The 23,625-nt window shown below is 36.6% G+C and overlaps 1 long non-coding RNA gene across 1 annotated transcript in view; it reads left to right on the plus strand.

The window, feature by feature from the left end:
* Positions 1-23,625, plus strand: part of LOC306650955 — a 189,819-nt gene that overhangs the window by 44,326 nt on the left and 121,868 nt on the right. The window contains exon 3 of the long non-coding RNA XR_013761065.1: positions 1,555-1,596. This is a non-coding gene — a long non-coding RNA (uncharacterized lncRNA). The remainder of the gene's footprint in view (positions 1-1,554; positions 1,597-23,625) is intronic.

The raw sequence follows: 23,625 nt of genomic DNA on the forward strand, positions 1-23,625 counted from the left end.
GCAGAGGAGTGTATAAGTCAACCTGAAGCTGGTGGTGGATGTAGAGGAGAGTATCTAGGCAAATGGAAGGTGAGACCAGTGTCTTGGGGTCTAGGGTGACAAATGGGATTCCACTCACCTAGGTTGTGGTAGAAGAGCCCATCCAAGTCACAACACCAATGAAAAGTGAAAAGTGCCCAGAAAAACCACTTGGGACGTGGAAACTCACGCAAGAGATTTTATTAAGCAGATAGACAGAGTGTCTGCCCGAAGGGTGAAAGAGAGAGAAAATGAGAGAGAGAGAGAGAGAGCAAGAATGAGTGAGAGAGAGAGAGTGAGGGTGAGGGAGAGAGATTATGGTGGGGGAGCTATTCTTAAGTAGTGGAATTTTGTGGGCTAGTAACAACAGACCAATGACTGACTAGGAAGTTTGTGGGCTAACAATCTGGACCAATGACTGCTGAAAATGTTTGCAGGCTGACGAGTGGACCAATGGCTGGCGAGGATGTTCACAGACTGATGATCTGGGTTGTAAAATGGTGTGGGGGGTCAGAATACTGGTGGCAGTAAAATAGCAGATATGATGCCAATATGAGTAATACTCCATTGTATATATATATACCACATTTTCTTTATCCATTCATCTGTTGAAGGACACCTAGGTTGGTTCCATAGTTTAGCTATTGTGAGTTGAGCTACTATAAACATTGATGTGGCTGCGTCACTGTAATATGCTGACTTTAAGTCCTTTGGGTATAGGCCAAAGATTGGCATAACTGGGTCAAATGGTAGTTCCATTCCAAGTTTTCTGAGAAATCTCCATTGTTTTGAAATAGGTAAAGATCATTAATCCCTTCCACTGCCCCCCCCCTAAGATCTCCCTGGTTGGGTATATGGTTTTATTAGGATTGCAACAATCCAAAACAAATTCTGTCAGTCAAGGTATTTTAGATTATTAATGTTTTTTGTACCCCCCGAACACACCTAAATTTTTTGTGAAGCTTGGAATTAGCTTAGCCCTCATCCCCAAGGTTCTTGTTCTACTGTGTGATACTACTATTCATTTTTGGCTTCCCCAGGAATAGAATCAAACCCTGAATCCTGGCTCTAAAGATGCCTCCATCAAAGGTCTAGGGCAATTCTCCTTTGGATGGCTTACTGTCTTAATGATATGCTCTCTGAACCCAGAATATGATGTTGAGTTCTACAGTAGGTCAAAAATATTTGAGGACTGTACCTACTTGGTAGTACTTTCTTCTGCTCCCCTACCAGCTAAAGAACCTAGTGCGTTTGATGTTGTGGACCCAAGCTATGGCAAAGAGAAGTACAGGCAGGGGCTCCAAATGTGTCCTGTTGTTCAGAAAGAGAAATCTTATTTGGAGTTATATTTATTTTATCTTTGCTTACTTGATTCCTGTGTGAAGATAGATGGATTGATACATAGTATCCCTCAGTATTCATGGGGGATTGAGTCCAGGAACCCCTGTAGATACCAAAGTCCACAAATGCTCAAGTCCCTTATTTAAAAATTTTTTTTTAGTTGTCAATAGACCTTTATTTTATTTAATTTTTTAGATGCAGTGCTAATGATTGAACCCAGGGCCTCACCCATGCCAGGTAAGCACTCTACTGCTGAGCCACAACCCTGGACCTCAAGTCCCTTATTTTAAATGGCATGATATTTGCATGTAACCGAAGCCATTCTCCTACATACTTTATTTTTAAAAAATATTTATTTTTATTGGTACATTGTAATTATATATAATCTTCATATATACTTTAAGTCATCTCTAGATTACTTGTAATACCTATGACAATATAAATTTAATTCTATGTAAATAGTTACAATACTGTGTTATTTAAGGAATAAAAAATCTATACACATGCAATTTTCAAAAATTTATTTCTGATCCATGGTTGGTTGTGGATGTATAACCTGCGTATGTAGAGGACTTTGTGTGTGTGTGTGTGTGTGTGTGTGTGTGTGTGTGTGTTTATGGGAGTGAGGGAAGGAGAGAGAAGACTGGAGGGGAGCTGGGAATTTAGTCCACAGTTTGCTGTATTTGACTGAACTTCTGAAAATTTTATCTTGAACTGTGTTTAAACAAAGCAGATAGGGACAGGCAAAAAGTGAGAGTACAGTGTATATTAGCAGAAATCATTTAATTCATAGTCAAGAGACCTTATTTTTACTGTGGTTTCAATATGCTCTCTGACAAACTATAGGTAGAAGGGAACTTCCTGTATCTGATAAACAGGCTACCTATGAAAAACCCACAACTATACTTAACATTATACTTAACATTATACTTAATGTGACAGCCAAGATGCTTTACCTCTAAGATGAGGAATAAGATAATGTTGTCCACCTTCATAATTTTTATTTACCATTGTATTGCTGGTTCTATCCAGGGAAATTAGTCAAAAAAAAAAAAAAAAAAAAAAAAAAAGAAAGAAAGAAAGAAAGAAATGGTATCCACCTTGGAAAGGAAGGAATAAAATATCTCTACATGCAGATGATATGATCTTATATATAAGGAAATCCTATAGAATCCACAAAAATGCTATTAGAACTATTAAACTCAGGTTTCAGAATACAAAATCAATATGTGAAAATCAATTGTATATGTAACTACTAATGGTGAACAACATAAAAATGAAATTAAGAAAGAGTTCCATTTATAACAGCATGAATGAGAATAAAATATTTAGAAATAAATCAATAAAAGAAGTGAAAGATTCATACATTGGAAATTAAGATCACCATTGAAAGTAGAGCTAAATAAATGGTAAGAAATTCCATGTTAATAGAGCACAAGACTTAATATTATTAAGATGACAATATTTCCCAAACCAATTGACAGATACAATATGATCCCTAAAAAATTCCAGCTAGCTTCTTCTCAGGAATTCATAAATTGATCAAAAAATTTATATGAAAATATAAGGGACATATAATTGCTAGAATATTCTTTTTAATTTAAGAATTTTTATTGCTTTGTAGTTATACATAATATTGGTATTCATTCTGATATATTTGTACGTGCACATTACATAATTTGGTTCATTTCATTCTCCAGTACCTCCTCTTTCCCTATCCTCCTCCCTCCCCTTCTCCCTTCCCTCTACTTATCTCCTCTACTAGTCTCCCTTCTATTTCCATGAATCCCCCCCCCCGCTTCATTTTCTCTAGTTTCAATATATGAGGGAAAACATGGCCCTTCACTTTCTGAGTCTGGCCTTATGTGATATATACATATATATAATTTGAGTTTTTCTTAACCCTAAAGAAGATAGAAATTTTCCTTTGCAGGAAAATAGGTGAAACATCATGTTGGGCAAAATAACAAAAAATTTTTTCGAAGAAAATAGTTGGAAGACTCATGTTTTCTGTTATCCAAATTTATCAAAAGTTAGAAAGCTCACATTTTTTTAGTACTGGGGATTGAACCCAGGGGCATTTAACCACTGCACTAAATCCCCAGCCCTTTTCATTTATTTATTTTTTTATTTTGGGACAGAATCTCACCAGGTTGCTCAGGGTCTCACTAAGTTGCTGAGATTGGCCTTAAACTTATGATGCTGCCTTAGCCTCCCAAGACTCTGGGATTATAGGTGTGAACTGGTATACCCAGAAAGACTCATATTTTCTGATATCAAAGCTTATTATACTACTTCAGTAATCGATACATTATGATATTGGCAAAATTATAGACATTTAGGCTAATGGAATAGATTTATAAGTCCAGAAATAAACCCACACGTTTATGGTCTATTGGTTTTCAACAAAGAGTCTAAGATAATCCAGTAGGGGAAAGAATAGTCTTTTCAACAAACAGTACTGATGCAACTGAATATCCTCATGCAAAAGAGTGAGGTTGTCCACCTGCCACACAACATATACACACATTAATGCAGAAGGAATTAAATTAGTAGATTCAACACCAACACTGTACAAATCTTAAGAGAAAACATGACTAAATTTTCTTGACTTTGAATTAGCAATGGTTTCTTAGATATGAAAACAAGACCACAGACAACCAAAAGAAAAAATAGATAAATTTGACTTTATTGAAGTAAATAAATGCTGGGTGTGATGACACACATATGTAATCACATCAACTTTGGGGTCTGAGGCAGGGAGATCATGAATTTGAGGCTAGTCTCAGCAACAGAGCAAGACCCTGCCTTAAAATTAAAAACAAACAAACAGGTTGAGGATATAACTCATTGGTAGAGCACCCCTGGGTTCAATCAGCAGTATTGAACAAAAACAAAAACCTTCCATGCTTGCTTCAAATGCATTATTGAAACACTGAAAAGATAATTGCAGACTGGAAGAAGATATTTTGAAATCATGTATCTGACAGGGGACTTGTACACAGAATATACAAAGGACTTTTACAACTCAATAACTAACAATTAATAACAAAATTGTCAAAAATTTTAATAGATATTTCTCCAAAGAAAATATATAAATAGCCAATAATCACATGGAAAGGTGTTTGATGTCATTTTCAGCTATCAAGGAAATATAATCCAAGACCTCAATGAGAAACCACTTCATGCCTACTAGGATGGCTATAAGAGACAGATAATGACAAGGTTTGGTGAAGGGTTGAAATTCTCACTAATTCCATGGTTGGAATGTGAAATGGTATAAGCCACTTTGGAAGAAAGTTTGTTAATTCTCAAAAACTTAAACAGTTACCATAGTATCCAGCAATTCCATACCTAGGATTATGTCCAATGGAAATGTAAAACTTGTCCACACAAAAACATGGAAATGAATGCTCACTGCAGTATTAGTCATAGTGGCCACTATGAATTGAAATTGAATGAATTGAAATGAATTGAAAACAATTCAAGTGTCTATTAATTAATGTATACAAAGGCATGTTTTATGTCTACAGTGGAATATTATTTGGTTATAGAAAAACTTGATGAATGCTACAACATATGTGAGCCTTGAAAATACTATGCTAAGTGAAAGAAACTTGACACAAAAGGCACATATTCCCTGATTCCATTTGTATGGCACTTCCAGAATATAAAAGTCCATAGAGACAGAAGTTAATGTTTTCCAGGCTCTGGGAGGAGCAAAGTAGGCAGTGACTACAAATGAATATGGGGTTTCTTTTGGGAGTGATGAAAATGTTCTGGAATTAAATAGTAGTGATGGATGCACAATCTTGTGAATATAATAAAAGCCTTTGAAGTGTACACTTGTGAATAACCGAAGTGTATACTTGTGAATAGTGAATTTTATAGTAGTGAATTATATCAATGAAGCTTTTTTAAAAGTGTGTATGTGTATATATACACGTGCATATAGCCTCTTTGTGAAATCTTAAAGGGCAAGTCACTCACACTTTCTTTATCTTAGTTGCTTCCTCTGTCAAATAAAGGGGAAAAATTCCCTTCTGTTATTTCTATCCATGGATAGGATGAGGATAAAAAAAAGATAAAAGTTGTAAAGTATGGAATGTGTCTTGAATTCAAAGGCTTTTTTATTGTAAACTGCTAATATCCCTCTTGCACTTATTCATAAGTGCCTCTGTTACCTATCACTACAGAATCTGAAAGGTTTATGTGTAGTTAAGGTTGGGATCATGAGGTTAGAAAAGTCAATGACTTCATCCTCTTAACCTCCACTATCCCCTTCACTCCCACATGCACATACATACTTCAAACTCAGCAACATTTTCTGTTACCATATGAGAGTCTTATTTTCTTCCTTACCAAGGAGAAAAGTAAGCAACTGTGTTAAGATGTATGACAAGCTTTGAAGAAGTTTGATTTTAGGGTAGATAAAATAAATGCAGCCTGCAGTCAAAAGCATGACAGAGGGGCCAGTAAAGTGGCTACATGACTAATCTCTTTTTAGAGCATCACTATGTCATATAGTTGTTTTAGATACAATAATGGGCAATAAACCTGTACCCTCCAAATTGTTGTGTGTTGTTAATTCTTCCTTCCTGATTGAAAACAGGAAAACTGGGATGTGGGTAGAACCTGGCACTCCTAACAGAAGTACAGTCAAATGTAGTTGAAGAATGTGTCTATAAATACGTATAGACACATGCAAACTTGTCCACATGTGTCTTCCTTTATTTTATTTGATTGTGGCCATTTGTGTATAACTCTTCAGGGCATAAATCAGTTTAACATTAATTAAAATGTATGAAGCCTCATAAAATGATATTAAAATGCCAGGCTTCAGTTGCCACCCCTTTAGAAAAGGACTATAAAAAAGATAAATCTTGTCCTGTTCATCTTTTTCAAACTGTCTCTTTTGTATTCATTCGTACATACACAGAGCTCATAAACCCCTTTCCTGCTGGACTTTGCTTGAGTCTCTATAATGGCTCCCTGTTGCCATTTGGATAAACTCTGAGTGCTTCCAACTGCTTTTTTATAGCCTGTCCTAAACTGGCTGGACGTTACCTATACAAACATGCTTAATTTTGCTCCATAGATTCTTTGCTTGGTTTGCATCCTCATTGCTTTCTGCCTATTCCATGTTTATTCTTCCCTCTCTACTCATTTCTTTTCTGTAGCTTTCCTATTTTCTAAATCAATCTTTCTTTGCTTCCAGTGAGACTCTTGGAACTACTTCAGCCCATGTTTTCACTGAGCTCCTATGGCACAGTGTCTGGCATATCTTAATCATAGTGTCATATTTATCAGTTATGAAGTGTGTTTTAATTTGGTAAAATATATATACACATGTGTGTATATATACTTTTCCTGTATATATTTAATTGAATTAAATTGAACTGGATATTGAATACACATGTAATATGTATATTCAAATGGATTAATTTTATAATAGACATCCCATTAAATCATTTGTATTCAGATGAATGTGATTTCTTGGGTGGGAAAGAAGACTTGAATTTTTGGAATCCTAGATATTCTTGTGTGATTATCTTAGGCATGTAAAAATTCATTCACACATTTATTTAATACATATTTATTGAGCACTTACTCTAAGTGTATGGAAGGTTATTCATTATATGTGTTGTGGAGGGTCACTTGGTTGAGAACTGCTGGCTCACCCACACAATTTAGTAACTGATTATATGTTGTTTGATATCTGTCTCTAATTGTTTCTTCAGATTAAGTTTTATTTCCTCAGTTCCAACTTCCCAACTGAAGCTTTGTGAACTCACTGAAGTCTATTTTAATCCTCTGCAGCAACACAGGAATATATGTGTTGCCGTATATGCTTAATAAGTACCAGTGATTGATTAAAATATTATTAATGAAAGTCAGAGATATTGGGAAAATTGAAGTACACAGAATCCTGGGAGGCTCATATTCATATCTGGAAACTTAAAATGATGAGCTAGTAAGTTGCGGTCAACCCAGGTTTTGTTTATTTCAGTATTCATCTGAAATTACACTAATAAATGAAAGGATAGTCTAAATGTTCTAGGGTGCTTAATTACTTCTCTTTTTATGTGTTTAAAACTTGATAGTTTAAGATTTTGAAATATATATTTAGAAAATAGAATGGGTATAGGTGGGAAGAGGATTTTAAACTAAATTATACAATTTTGTAGTAATTTAAATTAGAATGGAAACTAGAACCAGAGAATTATAGAGCTCAAAGGGGCTTTAAAAAATCTAACCACTTATTTTACAGATGAGACAATTGAGGTCTAGTCAGGTGAAAGACTTTATTCAAGGTCACACACTCCGTGGACAAAATGCATGTTCTCTGTTATCTGGATGCACATGGACTGCTCCTATACCTGGTTTTATTTGTTAAGAATGGCACAAGTGTGGGAATATAGAATGAATGCATGTCTATTACTGGGGAAATAACCTGCAAAATGACAAAGCTGACACATTCATTGACATGGTAAATTGTAAGTGGCTTAAAGAAATTGTTAACATTTTTTTCTGGCCACATGACATGAAATGAGGATAGATAATAAATAATCCTGAAATGATTGATGTGGTGATGATCTTCTGAGGATGACAAAGGGCTAGCTAATCTCATGATTCTCACTTAATCACATTTAATCATGGATTGTTTCCTAAATTTCTGGCATGATTTCAGAATACAAGGAAATATTTTAAGTAAGAAAGTATGCCATTCTTATGATTTTCAGCATAGGTCTGTTTCAATTCATTTTTTTGCCTATATCATCCCTCCCAAACTCCTGAAAAGTATTCTTTTCTTCATTATCTGGTTCCTAATCACTTTCCTTTCAATTACAGTGTATATTCCACATACATAATATATTATGCAAAGTTCTTATAACAGTATTTATTGAAGAATAGATTTTAGTATAAGGTAGAAGAGGACTGCACTTTATTTTCATTTTTTTTGGTTGAGATATGATTATATACATGGGTTACATCCTTTAATAGAAAATCTGGCACCAAGAGGGTCTCCCCTCTGAGGTATCACAGAATCTTTCAGAGTTGGAACGAATCTTTGCATCCAAAGCATCATTTCCCTGGGTGTCAAAGTATGTTATTTGGAATAATATTTCTGGAATATGAGTAGTGAAAGGGGCTTCTTGATCAATTGAGTTTTGGAAAAATACAGGATAGTCTATTTCCTTCAGAGTGTTTACCAATCTATGCAAGTACACTTCAGGGCTTGGAGAAGCACTGCAATAAATAACCTGCTTAACTCCATCCAGTGCTCCCCTCATTTTTGCTTAACACTAACATCAAGCAAATGAGTTTTGATTGGATACACTTTAGGGAAAAAACTGATTTTGTTGATCTCCTTATTTACTGATTTATGTCCTTATTTTACTGATTTAGAAAACCAAGAATCTGTGAGGGAAAGCAATTTACCCAAAGCTGCTAGCTCCTTCGTGACAGAGCTGGGACTGTATGTCAATCTTTTGTTGCTAGGTGCAATTCACATTTCAGTGGAGGATATGCTGTGACAGGAAAAAGTGCTAGTATATTCCTGTTCTATCCTTTTCCTTCTGTTTTTATGTGTCATAGGTTTCTTTCTTGTGTCATCTTTCCCAAAAGCATTTGCAATGGCATGTACCATGGAATCCCTTTTGATCCCTTAACTTTTCTCATCAATGTTATAGTCAATGAAATCTCATCTCTTCCTCTTGGTTATGTGATTTCTCAGTTTTTAATTGGTGAGGTCCTTCTCACCTTTAGATTTAACCCTAAATAGTACCTCTTCAGTGAGACCTCCCCTGACAGCCCAATGTTTTCCCTTTGCCTCCCACACTATCATTCTCTATTGCAGCACTCTGTTCTTTTCTTTTATGCCACTGAAGAGTCATAAGTCTCAGCTGTTTCACTTGCCATATGCCCTCAGCACAGTGCCATACCCATAAGAGTGTTCAATAAATATCTAGTGACTGAATTAATGAATAAAACAAGAAATGAAAACTCTCACTTGATAGTTTCTATTTGCTAAAAGTGTCTCCCCTCATCTTCCTTGATATTTGGGTTCTTTGAACTTTTGATTAGTTGGAGGTTCTGCTTTGTAATTTGTGGGATATCTAACCTATCAGTGTGACACATTTTGTCTGCATATTCTATCCTTGGACCCAATCCTATGCAAGTCAGATAGCATTATTTATATCCTTCATTATGGTAAAGATTTGATTAACTATCCTCTGTGAAGAATCTTTTACAATTTCTAGAACTTTAGTGGGGAGATTTAGTGGAAACATTTGCCCGGAAGGTTATAGATGAAAGATAGGTCTCCAGCATATAATTGACAGACACTTTGATGTGATCGATTAGATTGCTGTTCAAAAATATCTACTTTCTCCTCCCAACTCCATGAGTACATGTTCCCACCCCTTGACTTTGATTTCAACCATGTAATTTGCCTTGGCCAATGGAATATTAACAGAAGCAGAAAAATGAGAGCTGCTCATGCGGTTGAACTTGCCCTCTCATGTCTCTGCTATCGTCACAAGAAAGAGCTGCATATTCAGTATCGTTCCCCAAATTATTGAATATAAGCACACTTGAGCCTGTCCTTTATCAAGGAGTCAAGTCCAGCTGGATTTGCAGCTTGAAGTAGAACTGTCTTGTCAAACCCAAGCCAACTGCCTGTGAACCTGTAAACTTATGACAATGAAGTTTTAATGTTTGTTAAAGCACTGAGTTTGAGGTGTTTTTTGTTTGTTTGCTTGCTTAGGTTTTTCTCTCACCAGCAATAGCTGACTGATAAAATATACTTTTGGACAATCTTAATTTTATCAGGGTATTTCAGGTTTATTATGTTCTCTTTAGGATAATGCTTGTAATGTCTTTCTAGTCTGGGGACGGACTCACTTTTGTTGAAAGTTTTGGTAAGACAGTAGGAAGGTTATCAACTTAGCTACTTCTAAGAACTGAGAGGTGGAATGAAATTATATTGGATTGATAAGAAAGGAAAAGAGGAAGAAAATGGCAAACTGGTGGTTGCTTGTGGAAGAAGAATTTTGGGGTAACAATGCCTACTGAAAAATTTGAGTAGTTGCTTGGTATTTGTTATAAACATTTTCCTCCTCTTCACCATGAAATATTCAACAAAATCTATACTATCTACTACTGCCTTATAGGGTTTCTTTTGATGTGATATAGTACTGAATCCTTCCTTGAGATAGATTTGGGCAGCAGTAGAGGCTACCCAAGGGCTTATGTTATACACCTAAAGTTGTGATTGCTAAACTATTGAAGCATTAGGGTATATTGATAAAATACAGGAAGGTGGACCACTTGTGGAGAAAGTGGTTCTTCAAAAACTAGTACCAACTTTGTAAGCACTAGGTGCTCCTGGGTATTCATTTTTCCCCATCCTCTTCCTACATACCACCATGCATTTTCCCTTCCTTTAACTCTCTCCTCCTTTCTTTTGCCCAGAGTTGGGTTAGCACTGAGAGACTCCATGAAGGCTCCTCATACTAGTTCCTAAATCTTAATTACTGGCCTATTCTACTATATGAAACTCTGAGATTAGAGACTTAATCATCTGGATTCAGGCGTTATTTGCCTTGAATTGCAATTGATGGGTATGTAATGGGTACTAGGTAAATATTTGCTGAATGGATAAACACTTTCCAAGAAATTCACTTGTAAAAGAAGTACATTTCATTTTGGGCAAAATGTTTTGGGAATTTTGTGGGCAGGATACAACAGAATTTGATAACTATTGACATTGGACATATTTTCATATGTGTATTGGGCATTTTTATTCCTTCTGTGAAATGCATGGTCAAATCTTTTGCTATTTTCCTATTGTATTGTTTTTCTTAGACTTGTAGAAATTAGTTTTATATTCTGGATCCCTAACTTTTATTAGTTATATGTGTTATCAATCTAATCAGTGGCTTATTTATAAATGTGTTTATATTTTATAATGCGGAAGTTTTAAACTTCCATGTAGTGAAAATTGTCTATCCTTTTATTTATAGCTTGTGTGTATGTGTTCTGTTTAAGGATGCCTGAGTATAGTGAATACCTGAGGGAAAAGAGAACTGAATGGGCAGATGATGGAGGTTTAAATAAACATACCTTTAATTGTCCTTTATCTCTTCATTCTTTTTCATCATTTCTCCTGGAAATTGATGCCTTTAACAAGAAAGATAGGCTTCTTTTTGCTGTATTTTTTCTCTTTTAAATCTAGATATCTGTGGCTTTATCCTGTGTTCTGCTTTCTTCAAAACCTTGCCACCTATTTGGTGTCACTAATAAACACCAGTGTAGACAACTGGTTTGTACCTTTAGGAATAAAAAGTGAATAAATACACCTCAGGATTGAAATAATTTTGCCTGGTGAATTACTTTGTATAATTAAAATAATGAGGAACAGTTCTCATTTGGTGAATCTCAATTGTTTTCTTGGCAAAGGAAGTTAAACAATCATTTTCTAAACCTTCATTACTGCAGTAATACAGTGCTCCCTCCATCAGCACCTTCACGATATAATCAGATTTGTTGTAACTTTGGTAGGAGATCAGGTGAGAACTACGAAAATTGAAGGGCAACGTTGCATCAAGTTTTTTCAGACTCCCCCTATCCTCCCCCCTCCCCCTTCTATCACACATTGCAGCTTGAATTATTTAGTTACTCAAATCAATCCATTTTTCTCTGTTCAGTGGTTGGACAATAAAAGTAAGATTTACTGCAGCAAGTGAATAATAAAAAACGAATTAGCTGAAAACAAACAAAAAGCTGCTTACGTGGCAATCTTCTGTGTTAATCAAAACCTTGAGGACAGGTCGGAGATCAATATTTGACTAGAAGATGAAAAGAAGCAATGCTTCCATTGAGAGTGGGAGAAGAGGGAGACCTGGGGGGAAAAAGGACTTAAGGGCAGGGCTCTTCAAAAGTGGCCAAGGGCAAAATTTCATCTGGTCCTTTGGTGGGCTGTTTTAGGGAAGTCTTTTCTGTGCTTGAGAAATAAGTGTTTTCTATGCACATATCAAAGTTCAGCTTGATTGTCTCATCTGGGGAAGGCCATCTGTCAGTATTCTCCAAATAATCTACATAATTGACTTTCAAACAAGCCTCAAAGAAACGGGGCATTTATCACCCTAATTGTGGCAGGTGGAGTGTGTGTCACTGCCATTTTATCAAGATGATGGTAAATGGTACCCAGGTTTCTTCTTTCCTGTTTTCTCCCAGATTCCCTTCAATTTCTATATACAGCTACATTCCCCTTTGAGACAAAATTTAGAAAAATGCCAGCTAGACTGCCTGGGCCTAGAGCAAGGGAAAAAGTTGCTTGACTTTTGACAAACCTTGGAGTCAGCCACTGCCACCTCCTACCCTGCCCCTAGGGAATCAAAATAGGAGGAGTTAGTAGGAGAGTAGCACCAAGACTCTACAGAATCAAAACTGGACTCCTGAGAAGCTTAGTTCTGTGAGCCTGCATCTTCTGGGTAAGCATCACATGTCTTGAAGTTCCCTTTGGGCCTTGGTGGGACATGAAAAGACCCAGAACTAGCTTCTTTGTGAGCCCCAGTTAAGCTAAATGGATTATATTGGCCTTTAGTACCCAAGTTGGAATATATTAAAGGATGTCATCCTTGTTCCTATAGACCCAAAGTGAGACTGAGAAGGTGCTGAGATTATCATGACATTCTTTCTTGCATAGCTTAATATGGAAACTCACATCTGTGGGGAAATTGTTGTTCCACAAAATCTATATAAGTGCATTAATTAGGATCTTCCCTCAAATTCAAGATCTAGGACAAATCTGCCTTGAATCATTTTTTTTTGTAATTTTCAGGGCAAAGTCCTCTTTTTCCTTTACCTTTCCAGATTCTGAACTATACTCCTTAACCAGGTTAACTTGAGGCCTCCCCATCTTTCCTATGGGAAAATTGAGATGAAAGACAATGCTGTCCAATATTTAGTAGTGGGAACAGAGAACACATTCCTAAATGTGGTGGGGTTCAGCCGAAAAATTTACCCCCAGGAAATAAATGGAAGAGCTTTGGGGTTTCCAAGAAAGTTTGAAAGTGCCAGTTTGCCTAAGTTAATCAGTAATCCTTTAAGGAGATGATACAAATTCAGGAAGGATGCTTTTGTTAACAAATGAGTGATTGGGAACAAGATATAAATGAAAATAGCAATCACCTGAAAGTTCATTACCTCTGTTGTGAACTTGAACCACTTTTGGTTCCTAGTTACAGTAGTCATATTTAAATTTATACACATAGTGAAAGCACATGGTGCACAAATGATATAGGGGGGAGTAGGCCTTGGATCAGCTAGCTTTTCTTTATTCAGTAGTGGGGTTGATCTGTTAAACACCTGATGTGGCTCATTTTCAGGGGTAAAATGGTTACTGGCCATGAGGTGCTGGGTTTCATATACAGCCTTAGCAGAGCCAGGCCATGGGAGAAGTTAGTTACTTTTGGCCAGCCCTTTTGTCAGGCAGGGGGAAGGGCCAGGTCATGGGAGGAGTTTTGGTGGAGGGATCATTTAGGGCTGGGTGGGAGGACAGGTAGGTAACCATATCCTTCACATAGTAACTCTGTGCTTTTGTATACATGCAGAATATCATACAATGACAACTATTTCCCAGTATTAAAATAAGGACTTATTAGATAAGACTTGAGTTATGGATATGATGAGACATTCTTTCTGTACTCAATTAGTGCCACTATTGAACTGTCTTTTCTGGTCTGTTTTCTCTCTGATGCAAATACGTGGCATTTTGTATTCTGATTAAAGAGTAGGATACAACAGCAGCACCTGGGCTGAATGGGCTGGGACGAGTTATGATAGGCAGTGTAATTCATTGACCTAATCTTACACTGAGCAGGGAAGACACTAGGCTTCACTGTTTATTGCTCCATCAAAAACTTGGGAGGTAGGTTTGCAGGAAAGTAGGTTTTATTTAGAGCTTTGAAGGAAGATAGAAAACTTTTGTTTCAAATCACCATCTTCAGAAAACCCAAGGGCAAGTGAAGCTTTTGTAGAAGAGAAGGCATAGTGGGACAAAAGATAGTAATGTATGCAGATTTAGCAAGACTGTGTTAGAGGACACATCAGTGGTGCCCGGCTAGGGCAGTAGATAGTTTCTATTCTAAGCATGAGAGGGTATGTTTCACTAGGAAGAAAGTGAAGATAGAACAAAAGCTGGTATAGGGAGGCAAAAGTGCTTGTTTCGTTTGGTATGGATGTCTCTCCCCAGTGTTTGTCACTCAGTATGCTATGGTATAGTGGTGTCCTTGAAGTCTTCCCAGTTGATGTTGAAATTTTGATCATGATGTAAATTGTATTTATGTCACAATTGAGGGATCATACTTTGAGTGTGATACATACTGCATGAAAGTGGAGCTGAGTGCAACCTGTTTGAGGAAGACATAATAGGCGTAGCATATCAGATTGGCATTGAGAAAAGATTGAAGTGTATGTTCTGGAACATAAGAGAATATTTCTTGTGGGGCAAAACAGTTTGACTCAAATGACTTAGGGCTGAAGGTCAGCCAAAAGAATCCATGACTGTTTTTTATAAACACAGGGGAATACTGAAGCACTGTAGTGGGGATTGTATTTATTGCTCATTTATTTAAAGTTTTTTTGATTCCTTTAATCTGTTTAATTGTGCTGCCACAAATGTAAGTGTGTTGACTCAGATGCAATTCTTTACATATGAAGTGCAAGAATGGGCAAAACTAATCCATAGTGATAGAAGAATTCATAACAATGATTGTCACTGAATGTATACATGGAAAGGACTCAGAAAAGGTAAGGAAAATTTTCTGGGGTGATGGGCATATTCTGTATCTTGTTTTGAGAGGTGGTTATAGGAGTATATATATATATTGGTCAAAACTTAATAAACTGAAAACTTAGAATCTGTGCACTTTACTGTATGTTAGTGGCCTCTAAATTAAAACAGAAAAATGCATAAAAATGAGCATTTGATCACAGAAATGGTGAGAATCATTGCTATTCTCCTTAATTCAACTTTCAGCTGCTTTCTGAATGGGACAATTTGTTATGCATTTGTCAGGGGTTCCATGACAAACTTCCTTTACATGTAAAACTCACTTCAAACTAGAGGACAACTCCCTTCATATTTTTTACACGACATTTTGTTGTTGATATTAAGTGATATACTTCCTAAACTCAAGGTTATTCAGGCTTAAATGTGACCGCATGTGGAATTCATTCCCTCCACAAATCTTTGTAGTGCTTCTCTGGAGTACAGTGCCCTCAGGGTCTTGTGAGTTTCTGCTTCACTGATTGTCTCTCCCATCAGAAAGTCCACCTGAGGGCTGGGCCTGTGCCTGATTTATTGCAGTATCCCCAGCACCCAGCAGTCTGGCATGCAGAGTGAGCCATTCAGCCAATGATTCTTAAACAAAGTAATCATTATATGAATGGAAAACTATGTTTAAATAAGTAATTCCTTAAGTCAGGAGATGGTCTTTGCTTTTTAGGAGCTCAAAAAAAAAAAAAAAAAAAAAAGATCTGGGAAGCTGGCTACTTGTGTGGTTTAAGTTGATCTACCTTTTAGGAATTTATACCTTGTCCTATGTATTGTTTTTATTACCTATATTGTCCACCTTTCCAACCTGTCTTGGATCTCTCTATAATAAGTAAAAGTAAACTAGACAATAAAGGTAGGGATACTTTTTTCAGAGGGCCCCAGAGAAAGTACAACTATGCATTATAGTCTTCTTTAGTTCCCCTCCATTTTTATGCCAGTATGGATTATCATGCAGACTTAGAGGGTATATGGAGATTGGACCTTATGAACTACAAGAAATGAAAGATTTTTGGAATTGACACATTTCCATTTATTCACTTGGAGTGGTGCAGTATTCATGTGTTGGGCTGGAGACAGTAAGCAGAGGTATTGGGCCATTTGGGGTAGTGGAGTAGAGGACATTAAATACCTGTTTCAGTAATATATTTTATTAGGAATCCCTTCTTGAACATGTGCAAGTGGAAAATTTAGAACAAAGAAAATACCTCAACATACAGTTTTCGGAAAAGTCCAAAGCCATGGCTAAAATGACCCATACTGAGTTAGTGAGGGGTGTTTTAATAAAAAACCTTTGCATTGCTATGACCAAAAGACCTGACAAGAACAACATAGAGGAGGAAAATTTATTTTGGCTCAGGTTTCAGAGATTCAGTCCATAGTTGACCAATTTCATAGCTCTGGGCCTGAGATGAGACAGAACATTGTGACAGGTGTGGTGGAGGACGGCAGCTCAGGATGTGGCAACCAGGAAACAGAAAAAGAACATTGCTCACCATAGACAAAATATAAACCCCAAAGGCATGTCTCCAATGATCTACCTTTTCCAGCTATACCCTATCTGTCTACAGTTGTCACTCAATTGATCCATATAAGTGGATCAATCCACTTGTATCCCTCATAATCTAATCATTTTACCTATGGACCTTCTTGCATTGTCTTACACGTGAGCTTTGAGGGGAAATCTCATACCTAAACCATAACAAAGGGCATTTGAATGCTTGAAGAGCCTCAAACATCTTTAAACTGGGAGGATGACAGGTGGCAAGTTGAAGAAAGCCAGGTCCTTGTACAAGTACGCAAGTTTATGAATACGATAAATATTTGTTGTGTAGCTGAGTTGTTGAATGAAGATGTGTTTTCTAATGGTAAGAAATTTTGGTAATAAAACAAAACACCATAAGGCTGCAGATCTCTGGAGCAGTACTTCTATGGAAACCTAGGACCTTGAAGTATAGTTTGCTCTTTAAGGCTATTATGAACTTATCCTCCTCATGAGTGTCCTGGCTCTCAACTCCATAAAACCTGCAATAACTGCTGTTTTATGACTTACACCTAGTCATAACACAAAAGATTGATTGGGGCTCCCATCCTACAAGGAGGGAAGACAGCGCTTTCAAATATATGGCCTCCCAATAGATTTTTCATGAGACGAGCCAAAAATGCTTCTTCAAGATTCATGCAGGAAAATGTGGTCAGTGCCCAAGTCTGTAAATAATATACCCACTCTTTAAAGCTTTCAATCTGACCATTTTCAGTTTGTGGTATCCTTATTAGAGTCAATAATATATTAGAGGGATGAAGTGTACTTTGAAGAATTAGATTGAAATCTTATAGAAAAATACACTGCCCCCTCCCCGTAGTCTTCCATTTTCTTATCCCTTTCCTGACTTTGCACGCGCTTAAATCAGTTTCCCTTAAATCAGCCTGATATTTTCAAGACTATCATAAGCTGTTGACAGCTTTATGCAACTAATAAAGGAGATTAAAAATAAACTGTAACTTTCTGTATTCTGAAATCCAGGCAAACAAACCAAACCAAAACAAAAACCCTCTTGTCCTCTTGTGTGGGAAATGTTAAAGGCTGCCTTGTCAGAAGGTGCTGGAAATATGATAGGGAAAAAAAATGACTTCCATATATCTAAATGGCATTTGAAAGAACAAAAATCAGAGACTGTTAATGTAGCTAGATGTTGGGATTCAGGTAATATGGCCTGTAATTCATTCTGACTGACAGTAGTGAGGAGAAATCAGTGTAGGGCTGACCAAAATACCAACCCTTGAAAAAAAAAATCAGCTTCAAAACTGATCCCTCACACATCAACCTGATCTCTCCGAGGGGACTCCTTTCCAGCTAAATGCTGAATTTAATTTCGTATATCACATTTCTTAGGAGAGATTTAGTACTTTAATTATATTTTTTATGTGTCACAGAACTGTAAACATAAATTATCCTGTTGTGTTCTTTATCTTTAAAGGAGAGCTTAGAAAAATAATAATAAAGGTGTGTGTGATTCTTCTTTGATTCTTTTCATTGTTTGTGTGGAGGGGACAATAGTTCATTGTATTTGTGGCTGAGGAACCCTCTGGTCATACCTCCAGGACATCTCAGCAATGGCTCCAAAGTCTAAAAGTCATTCAATCAGCTATTTGTTTTGCTTACAGAGATAATGATTGTTTTGACATTTTTCTTTTTCTTCTTGAAATGCTTTGAGCTGAGTATTTATTTCTCTATCATATAGATGCTGCCTAGCTACACTATGGGCTGGAGGAAAATGAATGGAAACATTTTCTTAATTTCTAAAATCTTTTAATTAGAACATTGTGGCTCAAACCCTCCCCCCCAAATCTTTTCAACCCAAAAGTTGAAATCAGTAGTGTTGGATGATAAAGACAGAATTAATAACCTAATAGAAGTATCTGAGCATTTATTTGGATATCAATACTGAGGTACTGAGGACTGGGATGAGATGTTTTAAAAATCAATTGGCCATTTAAAATATCCTCTGATGATATCATGTCAAGAGTTGTTTCTCCTACGTGTTTACAGAGCTACTAGTAATGGTGAATCTTGCCAGAAAACTGTGCTACACAAAGATCAGTCTTTTCCCAGGCTGCATCTGGCTTGTAGAACATGCCAGCAATGCTTAATGTAATGGGTCACATCTGTCAAGGAGGATTACAAATTGTACCTGTGATGCTCTGTAATTAGTAACCCTCAAATGACTCCAGCTGCTATTTCCCTGAGCATTTGCCTTGGTAACATCTTATAGGAAATAAAACTCAGAATCAAGAGGATTTAGGTCCAAAAGACACTGTGGTGAAATAGGAGTGTTTTCTTCTAATCTAGAAAGAATCTCTCTTTTCTTGTCACTCTCACCAAGTTCACTAGAGGGTCTTTCATCCAGAGACCAGTGTGGAATATGTTACAGCTTGTTGAGAGGGTTGGCTTTTGACTTTGTTTTAGGGCAAAATTCTCCCTTGAATCCTGTGAAAAGTAAATATGTCTGTTTTCTGTGTGTTAGGGTGATTTGAGAATGAATGCAAGCCTGTAACTGGAGACTTCACACTGGGAAGTTGACCTTTTGCTTGCAAAGGAGATTTGCTGTTTGGTTGGCTCATGGGTACATCTGCAAATGCTGGCATGCTGGGTTGTGTTTACAGATCAGAATCTATTACTTGCTGAGATCTAAGGTGCAGTATTGCAATATGGAAAATGTAGGTTTAAAATATATTTCACTAGTTTGAGTTTCAGTATGCTATTTTTCTGAATTTAGTTGAGTGGGTTTCCAGTGAAAATCCCTCAACTCGTAAATGGCTATCTAACAGAATGAACTAAAACCAGACTCTTATACCACGAAAACTAATAGGGTGTTTTAAAATTAAAGTTATGAAAATGAAACCATAAAGTAACAAAAAGAAAAATGCAGGTATTTATTTATAAGCTCTTATAGTAGCAACATCTTGTTTTTTACTGGTGCATAATAATTGTAAGACTAGGATTGTGACCTATTTATAGTGTACATAACATGATTTGATTGGTTTCATTCCCCACTACCTCTCTTTACTTTCCCCTCCAATCTCCCTATGTTCCCCCTCTTCTACCCTTCTTCCCTCCCTCCTATTTTCATGAGATATGTTGTTCCTTTTTTCTCTCTAGTCTGAGAGAAGACCTACAACCCTTGACTTTCTGAGTCTATCTTATTTTATTTAATACTATGCTTTCCAGTTCCATTCGTTTTCCTGCAAATGATATAATTTCATTTTTCTTTATGACTGAATAAAACCCAGTTGTGTAGATGTATACCACATTTTCTTTATCCATTCTGTAGACAGACACCTAGACTAGTTCCATAACTTGGCTATTGTATATTGTAGGGCTATAAACATGGATAAGCACGTGTCACTGTAGTATCCTGATTTTAGTTCTTTTGGATAAATACTGAGGAGTGGTATAGTTGGGTCATATGGTAGTTTCATGCCAGGTCTTTTGAGGAACCTCCATACTGATTTCCATAGTGATTGTACTAATTCATAGTCCCACCAACAGTATACGAGTGTACTTTACCCTCACAGCCTTGCTAGCATTTATTGTTTGTATTCTTGATGATTGCCATTCTAACTGGAATGAGGTCAAATATCAATGTAGTTCTGATATGAATTTCTCTAATTGCTAGGGATGTTGAACTTATTTTGATATATTTGTTGGCCAAGTTATGGGGAAGCATTGTCAATGATCAGTTTGCCTTTGAAGCTCTACCACCTTTCTTTCTTTTCTTTTTCTTTCTTTCTTTCTTTCTTTCTTTCTTTCTTTCTTTCTTTCTTTCTTTCTTTCTTTCTTTCTTTCTTTCTTTCTTTCTTTCTTTCTTTCTCTTTCTTTCTTTCTTCCTTCTCTCTCTCTCTCTCTCTCTCTCTCTCTCTCTGTACTTGAGTTTGAGCCAAGGCATTCTTAGCTATATCTCCAGCCCTTTTTGTTTTCTGTTTTGAGACAGGGTCTCACTAAGTTGTCCAGACTGGTTTCCAGTTTGTGATCCTCCTGTCTCAGTCTCCTTCTGGAGTATCTGGGATTAGTGGCATGTGCTACCATGCCCAGCTGCATCTCTTTTTCTTTAAGTTACGATGTAGTAAAGATTTCCAGAGTCCTCAGTGTTTTTACCCACTCAGCTATTCAGTCTTTCATCCATACATACCCCATTTAACAAATATTTGTTGCATATATACCATGTGCCAGACTTTATCATCCCTGTTTAACACTGTTCTGGAAATATTTCCTAGTGGTTTCTTATCTATAATTTTCAGTCTGGGGAACCTTTCCCTTAGACTGTTAGGTGATTGACAAGGGCATCTTTCTAACAAGTGCTCTCTGTGTTAAATAGGTGATAATAGTATGCTACTTGAACTTTAAGGGAGCCTTCAATGTCTGCCCCAAAGATTAAGTGAACATTGCAGACAATTTTATATGAATATGCCCTTCAGAATATGCCACTCTCTCATGCCTACACTTAGTCAAACTGTGTTCCACCCTGTAGTGCCTGGACTCCCTATTTTACAGTCAGTCTCCTTGTCTGTTCTCCATTATCAAGTATGCTTCTGGATGTTAATAATACATAACAGTTCTATATTCTTGGTCTTGACCTTCCCCTTCCTGTGCTTACCTACTTCCTGCCATCTTCCCTACTCTGCTTTCTGGTATTTACATCCTTGTAGCCTGTGATCTGCCACCTTGACTCTGGCTTCCCCACTTGTTCTGATCAACTTCCTTAGTACCTGTATAAGTTTTCTACCACTAGTGTAAGAAATTCCCACAAACAGAGAAGCTTAAAACAACACCAATTTATCTATAGTTCTAGAGGTCAGAAGTCTAGAATGAGTTTCACTAGGCTTAAGTCAAGGTGCTGATAGGGCTACATTTTTTTCCTACAGGGTTAGGGGAGAATCTGTTTTCTTGCTGCTTTCAGTTTCATTGGTTGACTTGAAGTCCCCTTCCTTCATCTTCTAGCAACATTGCATCTATCTGCCAGTTTTTCCATAGTCTCATCTCCCTCTGACCATAGCCAGGAAAGGGTCTCCAATTTTAACAACTTTCAGTGGATTGAATTGTGGTTCCTCAAAAGATATGTCCACATCCTAATCCTCAGAATCTGTGAATTTTGCATTGTTTAGAAAGTTTCTTTGTAGATATAATTATGGACCTTAATATGAGATCATTCTAAATTATGAGTGGGCTCTCAATCCAGTGACAACTGTCTTTATAAGGGCAGATGGAAGTTTAAGATCATCAAGAAAGAAGAAAACACAAGAGGAGAAAATGTGATCATAGAGGCAGAGATTGGAGTAATGCAGCTACAATTCAAGGGATACATGGAACCACCAGAAGCTAAAATAGGGAAGGAAGGAGTCTCCTCAGAGCCCCGAGAGGGAATGCAGCCTTGCTTACTGCTCAGTTTCAGACCAGTACTCTCCAGAATGTGAAAGAATAAATTTCTGTTTTCTTAAGCCACCTTGTATGTGGTAGTTCGTTATAGAGCCTCAGAAAATTAATATAGGGCTCATGTGTTTAGAGTCCTTCCAGATTATCAAGGATAATCTCCCTATTTCAAATACTTTAACCTTGATCATATCTACAAAATACCTTTATAAGGTATTTTGTGTTATGTAAGATGTATTTGTGTGTTCCAGGAATTAGGATGTGGACACACTTAGGGAGCCATTATTCCGCCTACCACAGTACCAAAGTAGACTGTTTTACCCATAAAACCATGTTTTGCTCATGCCTTCCAAAAGCATAGCGAACTATCAAGCTATCTTTTATATGTGGCTTCTATTCCTACTTACTTGTCTAGGATCTGTTACTTGGATGTCAGTGTTCAAGAATAGAAAGTACACAAATGTGGAGTCAGGTTTAATTTTTGCTTCTTTTTAAATTTTTAAAAAATTTTTATTTAATTTTTATTTTTTTACAGACTGCATTTTGATTCCTTGACAGACTGCGTTTTGATTCATTGTCTGCTTCTTTATTTGTTCTGCATATCCTTGAGCAATTTATTTAATTTCCATGAGTTTCTTCCTCATTTTTAAGATGTGGGTAGTAATATGCACCCCACAGAGTCATTGTGAGGATTAAGGGAGATAGTAGATATAATATGACTAAAATATGGTAAGCATTCAAGGCATGTTGCATTTCTTTTCCTATCATCCTATAATCTGTAAACATGTGATGATCTATAATCTTGAAGTAAATGGTCTGGTAGGGTAGATATTTTGTTTAGGAACTTTCTCATTTTCTTTCAAATCTCACTGGATAGATAGTTTTCTTTTTTGTTCCCCCCAGATTTATTAAGGTGAGTTTGATGAATAAAATTTATATATAGGGGCTGGAAATATAGCTCAATGGTAGAGTACTTGCCTAGCACGAGCAAGTCCCTGGATTTGATCTTCAGCACCACATATAAATAGCCTTCTAATCTGATTACATATACAGTTTCTCCTAATGCCCTTGCATTTTATTTTATTCCATGATTAGATGTACGTGACACTGAAGTTCCTGGTTGAGAACGGAAAAGGGAAAATTTCTACCAAACTGGTTGCTGGGTATAATAGAGTATAATAAAAAATAAACAAATGTTTATGATGTAGCTACTGTGTATTAAGTTTTGTAGATACTATAGAAGGAGATGGACACATTATGTATGTTTATCTAGTGGGGAAAACTGACCATGAACTAGCTGATGCTAGTATAGTATGATTAGTGCCATGATGGGCACAAACATGGAAGGGGCTTGGAGACAGTAAAGAAGGGGATAGAGACTCTCTGCAGTAAGTGATGTCTGAGTTGGTATCTGAAGAGTGAATAGGCAGTAGTTATGTATACTATCTTACAAGTTACAAAAAGGAAAAGGAGAAAAATAAAAAGAAATCCAATT

This window comes from Sciurus vulgaris, assembly GCF_902686455.1.
Source record: "Sciurus vulgaris genome assembly, chromosome: X".
Classification (NCBI taxonomy): Eukaryota; Metazoa; Chordata; class Mammalia; order Rodentia; family Sciuridae; genus Sciurus; species Sciurus vulgaris.